The sequence below is a fragment of the Vicugna pacos genome, chromosome 15, assembly GCF_048564905.1.
Source record: "Vicugna pacos chromosome 15, VicPac4, whole genome shotgun sequence".
NCBI lineage: Eukaryota > Metazoa > Chordata > Mammalia > Artiodactyla > Camelidae > Vicugna > Vicugna pacos.
Window position 1 is genome coordinate 49,706,138 of NC_133001.1, and position 6,454 is coordinate 49,712,591.

The 6,454-nt window shown below is 52.5% G+C and overlaps 1 protein-coding gene across 3 annotated transcripts in view; it reads right to left on the minus strand.

The window, feature by feature from the left end:
• The window catches only part of KCNS3 (potassium voltage-gated channel modifier subfamily S member 3), a 33,175-nt gene extending 27,192 nt beyond the window's left edge, over positions 1-5,983 (minus strand). For all 3 annotated transcript variants that reach the window (XM_031684788.2, XM_015241840.3, XM_015241817.3), the window contains exon 1: positions 5,839-5,983. The gene's annotated coding sequence lies outside the window, so the exon portion shown is untranslated. The remainder of the gene's footprint in view (positions 1-5,838) is intronic.
• Positions 5,984-6,454: the final 471 nt, after the last annotated feature.

A 6,454-nucleotide genomic window follows, 5' to 3' on the forward strand; every position in this document is an offset into this window, starting at 1 on the left:
GGGTTCCCAGATGACAGACCATATGTCGCTCTCTTGCATCTTTCTACAAGATACCCATGGGTACAGAGTCTTATGTGATGGAAAAGACCAGGTAAAGAAGGATTCCACTGAGACACAGCAAGCTGGCTTCTAGCTATGCCTGAAGCACTGCATCGGCCTCGCCCCCATACATCTTGGAGACGCTTGGCATCTCCCCCCCACCATGCTTGTCACTGATGTCTCTCCATTTAAGCCAATTAGAAAGCAGCTCATTGGTGATCATCAAAGACCAAATGCTTAGAATCTCACCACAAATGTTCCCACATACCCACTCAAAGTTCTCCTAATCCAATTTATAGAAAAGATCCAAATCAACACATATAAATGACGCTACTGAAGGAGAATATTCGTAGAAAGATTATCTATTTTTTTTTAAATCAGAAAATCACCAGGCTGTGGGGCAAAAAAAAAAAAAAAATAAGGAAGGAGAAGTGATACACTTAAACATACCCAGTAATGGGAGACAAAGCCAGACAAATGTCTCATCTTTTGGAAGGGCTGGTACCATATAACTCCGCATATGGAGATGGGTGTGTGTTGGCTTATTGAGGAGCTGGACTCAGCTCCCTGATCTCAGCCACAGTCACCTTCCACATAGACAGAATAACTGTACCCACCTCCCCTGCACCTGCCCTGTCTCTCTGTTCCCTCCATAACCAACCTAAATATGCAGGGTTTCCACCTTGTCACCTCCCAGTCACTCTCACTCAGTCCAAGCTGGCTAGAGGTCCCACCTCTCCAACACGCCTCTAACTAGGCTCCCAGTGGCCATGCTGGAACCTCTCTAATCTTTTCTTCTCTAATCTAGTCTTTGCAGCCTTCACAGGTGACCTTCTAGAGGTATAAATTGGCTCCTGACAGTCCCCAGCCACAAAGCCATTGACTCCTTCCCATAGCCCTCGGGATAAACTCAAACACTGAACCTGGCCCAAAGCGCCCCGCACTGACCCCTGGCCTCCTCGCCCCACCTCCTGCCAGCCTGTCCTCCTCGGCCTGTTCTCCTGGAGTTTGCCCAACACTCCATGTTCATTCCTGCCCTAGAAGCCGCTCACTCCTCCTGGAGCCTGGAAATCTCTATCTCTGACTTTTCAAGTGATAAACTCCTCTCTGTCTCTCAAAATGAAAAGTCTTTTCTTCAGAAAGGTCTTCCCAGCTCTTCTGTCCAAACTGGCGCCCTCCCCACCCTTCTGTCCTTCCCCCGTGAAGGTCTTTAGAACAGTCGCCACTACTCAAATGTTCGCATCCATTGTTTAATGTCTGCCTCCTCCCCCAACTCCTAGCACAGTACCCAACATCGGGTAAGTACCCAAACACGTGTTGAATAAATGCCTGTATATATTTGTATATGTAAAGAGGCCATATATGCCCTAAAAAGTTAATCATTAAGTCAGCACTGCTGAGCATCTGCTGGGTGCTCAGTTGAGCTCAGTTGATCTGCACAGGAAGATCAGCAGGATGCTTCGATCCCTGGGGACTTCAGCAAGCACACTGAAGCCAGCTGCTGTCAACATTAACCTCCTACGTGTAACATGACCGGCTAAAAGCAGGTCTCAGGCCTTTATCATCCAACACTTGTGTAATTAAAGACAATTTACAGGGTATCTGCTCCAAGCGAACCATGGTACAAGATTCTGTAGGATTCCAAAGAGTGAGACCCCCACCCTTGCCCACAAAGAAAAATGCTGCAACTAAGCTAGGAACTATTTATAGCTTAGCAAGAAGGTTTACTTTTATAAGGGATAGGTGTACATGTGTTGCAAAGTTGCAAAAGTGACCCAGAGAAATGATTTTTAAAAAATGGGATGGAAATTCTTCTACATCTGCTCCCACATTCGACTGCACATTCTAAACATTGTGACTGTGTTCATCCTACTCGGGATTTCTCTCTGAGTTTCACATACCAGGTCCCTGAGTGCAAAAATAAGGCAACAGCATAAAGTACTTTCTCCTCCTTCCTTGCCCTTGCTAAGCACCTTGACTTAGAGCAGTCACCAAAAGCCAGCTGCAGGATGAAATTCAAACTCCACCACCTCCAAGGATGCTCTGCTTCCACTGCTCTCCTTGTGAAACCTGAAGATGATGGACTTGGTGTCAGAAGACCCCTGGCTAAGACCAAGTCCAGGGCTCCCTTTGCCTTATTTTCTTCGTCTGCAGCTTGGGCTTCCTAACCCCCGCTCTGCCTGCTGCTTGCCACACTCATATTTAGCATCTTGTATTGTCCTGTCTTGGGCTGGTTAATCTTGAGTTTCCAGGCCTGCTGTAAATTCAAGTTCAGAGAACATGTCTTAGATTCTGCCCGCCCTTGGTGTCTGTAGTACGGGGCACAGGGCACCACACAATAATGCCTTATGAGTTGGTTTGCTGGTTGGCTTTTTTGATGGATTCGACTCAGAGTGCAGCCTTCTGTGATTTTTCTGGGTTTCTCATTGATAATAAACATGTTTTCCGGAAATAACCATAGTTTACCTAGCCCATGATCTTTGTGGTCTTTTTCCCAATCCATTGGGCAGAATTCCATCATAAAGAAGAAAATTCTGGAAAAAGCAGAAAGAACATTTTTCTAGTATAGTTTTCAAGGTTCTTTTTAAGGTGAGATGGGGGCCAAAGAGTCAATTGGTAACTGCAGACCACCTCGCCCTGTCACTGTCCAACAAGCCCAGTCTGAGGGCTACGAAGCACAGGACACAGCGTCAGGGCTCTAGGGATAAACAAAAAACAGAATCTCACAGTGACTCCCACAGTGACTCCACACCCAGACTGTCAACGATAGAATCCTGTCGTCCTTGTTACATGACTTCACATACAATACTCATTACTTTCTTTTTCTTCAACTATAATAGGGAAATTCATGGAAGCAGAGATCAGAGTAATATAGCAATAAGCCAAGGAATGCCTGGAGCCACCAAAAGTTAAAATGGGCAAAGACAAATTGCCCACAGAGCGTTTGGAGGGAGTGTAGCCCTGTGGGCATTCTTGATTTGAACTTCTAGCCTCCGGAACTGTGAGAGGATAAATTTCTGTTGTTTTAAGCCAAAAATAAAATAAAATAAAATAGGGTAATAAAAGAGCTTACCTCCTAAGATTGTCATCAGGATGAAATGAGTTAATACAAGGAGAGCTTCCAGCATCGTACCCAGTACAGGGTAACAACAAACATCAGATGTCTAGATCCATGCAGCCAAATAGACTGCGACTCAGAGAAGCAAAGTGGCTTATGTCAACTCAAGGAGCCATAAGCAGGTAGAAATCGGGCTGAAGCCCAGGTCTCCAGTCCTAGTCTGTTCTCTGCGATGTCTCCTTGTTTTTTCACCCTGGCAGATCTCCCTTCCTGACACCTGAGAAGAAGGGACAACAAGCACAGCCACCTGCCTCCCTGGGCAGCTGTCCCCGCCCACCTGCCAGAGACCCTCAAGCCCCGCCCCGTCTCATTGTCTCCCCTCCGAGGCAGAAGGCCCTGCAGGGCTCCCACAGAAGCCCTGCAATGAAGGGAAGCCTCGCTTCCTAATGGGGTTGTTGTGAAGATTAAATGAGATAATGCCTGGCAAAGTGCCGAGCAGAGTAGCTGGCATACAGTATGCAGCCAACAAATGTTACCTATTAAAAAAGGAAGAAGAGGAGGAGGAAAACCCTGTGGTGCCTGCTCTCTGAGCTGACACACATCCCAGCCCCAAATGCCAGACACGAGGCAGATGGAGATCTCTGGTGCAACAGAGGGAAGCAGAGGCTGAAGGATTACAGTGAAGGGCAACATTCACTGAAGACAGAAGAGGGGGCTGGAAAACCCACTCATCCCCTCCTTTTCTAAAGAAACAATACTAAGGAAGAAGAAAAAAAAACTCAGCCGGTGCTTTGCTGGCAAACTCCAGCATCAGAGCATTTGATTTTTAATATTTTAACATTTCTGAACAGGACAAAGACTGCTTCCAACCTCCCAATTTGTTCTCATGCACTTGACCAGCAAAACCTTAGCTTTGCCGCATTCATTAATGGCTTTCCTTATTCGGGCTGATTTTCCAGATAATAATGGCTCAGACACAAGATTGAGTCAAAACAGATCCTGCAAGTCTCCTTAGAATATTCACAACATGCTCTGGATTCAGAGTTCTTGAGGACTTCAGTATCGTCCCCTCCCTACCCCAATATTGACAAGTCCTGGTTCTGAAATGACTGACAATACTAGAACAGGAGAAGGAAGGAATCCGGTGAGAAAAAATAGACTGGGAGCAGAAGCATGTGCTGTGTACTACCGAGGCCTGCCCCAGAGACGGTGGGCTGGCTGTAAACACCTACTAAATGAATCAATGTCCCCAAGCAGTTTCACAACCCAGGTGAAGCGTGAGACCCACCCAGTACACCAAGTGCAATCACAGAATCAGTGCCACCCTCTGTCATCTGAGACATGTGAGGAGAGAGAGGCACCAGGGCATACGCCTTTAGCCAGGGGGCAGGTGCTCAGGAAAATGCGTGCTTCCTGTTTACCTGAGCAGGAATTTGCAAGCAGTCTAGAAAGGGGAGCAACTAGGGATAACTTGCACATTTCGAAGTGAATGCTAATGCAAATCACTTAAGCAAATACATGAAAAGGGACGGGAGGTTTCTGTTCTGGTTTTCCTCAGCTGCCACACTCTGGGAGGGTGAAATGAAAGACAAAAACCAAGAATCGGGCGGAACCGCAAGTCTACTCTCCAGGAGGACGATGAGAAACAGCCCCACCCCCCACACGCCCCAGCATCAAACCAGGGCCCCGGGTCACTCCGGCGGCTGGAGGCTGTTCTTTGCTGCCCTCCATCCCTGTCACGGGCTGCCTGAGTTAGACTACTGGCCCAGTGTCTCCGCCGAGATGCTACAGACACCAAGGGCGCAAACGGTGCTCCTTTCCCCGAAAAAGACGGCAGGAGACAGAGCAGGGGAAGCAGGGGGGTTGGGGGGCGGGGGAACGGGGGGTCAGAATGATCCCTGCAATGCGAAAAGCGCCCGGCCTGGCTTGCCGCGGCCCCTGCCGGCAGGTCTGGTTCGCTCGCCAGCCGATTCACCTCAAAAAGTCGGGCAGCCACCCAGAGGGACCCGCGAATGGGAAGTTCCCAACCCCGGGGCACCCACTCCCATCACTACCACTGATCCAAACGCAGAGTCTGCAGGCGACTCCACACGGGCCCTGTAAGCCCCAAGCACTTCCCACCCGGAGCGCGCCTGCAGTTCCTGGGCGCAGCGCCGCCCCGGAGCAAGGGCCCTGGGTGCGCTCTTGCCTGCAGCTGTCGCGGGGCGCCTTGCACCGCGGCAGGGCAAAGGGGAGGGGGAGTGACAAAGAAGAAGGCGGAGCAGGCGGTCTGGGAAGCACTTACATTCGTTGGGAAAGCGCCTCCTCTCGAGAAAGAGAAGCAACGGCTTCCCGGCTAAGGAAACGCCCCAGGGATGCCCCTCCGCGAAGTGCCGCCTTTTCCCGGCCTCTCGATTCTCCCGCCTCCAGTCCGTCCTCCACCCCACGTCTAAGACTGGATTCTAGACACCCTCCCTGCGGCTTTCCGAGGGACCTAGACACTGTCTCCGCTGCCGGCAGCTCAAGCAACAGGCGGATCCTTAGGGCTTCAGCGACGACGGGCGCGGGGGACCAGAGGATGGGGAAAGCCGGAGACTAGGCGCCCAGCAGGATGCAGAGTCTCCTGCGGGTGTAGATCTGCAGGGTCGTGCACCCGTGGGCTGGGCCGCAGAGGGACTGGGCAGCAAAAGGTGGGGAAAGTTGTGGGGTCGCATGGAGAAGTCTCCAGGAGCGCGCGGGGAGGTGGGGACACAAGCAGGTACCTGCAGGAGTCCGGGCGCTTCTAGCTGGCTCCGCTCTGCGACGCCGCCCGCCCGCGCTGCAGGGATCTGGCGTCTCCGCGCGGCCCCGCGCCCGCCGCGGCGGCGGCGAGGAGAGCGGAGTGGCCGGCGTCGGTCCGTGGGTCGGTCCCGCCCGGCAGGAGCGCAGCGGCCGGGAGCCGCCGGCGGGGCGGGGCGGGGCTGGGCGGGACTGGCCGCTCGGCCGCCGCCCCGTTGGTCCCAGCTCCGCCCGCCACCTCGCTTCGGGCTTGCAGTTGATGCTCCCGGGGCCGAGGGCGCGGCGCTTCGCCGCGGGGAGTTGCTGGGGCTCTGGTCGCGCGACGCGAGGACTGATGGATGAACAGAGAGGCGGCCCCGCGGGGCGCGCGCCCCTGTCCAGGCCCAAGTGCAGAGTCACCCCCGGAGCGGCGCGTCGGGTCCAAGTAGGACCCGGAGCACTCCCTGCGCCTCCCACCTGCGCACCCTCGGCGGCTGGGAGCACCTTGACCGTGTGCGAGACAGTCGACCTCGTCCGCGACCTGGAGGAGGCAACACCCTCTTGAAAGTCGCGGCTCAGGCGACACTGTGAATTTGCCGGGATTGTCTTAGGAAGTATCGA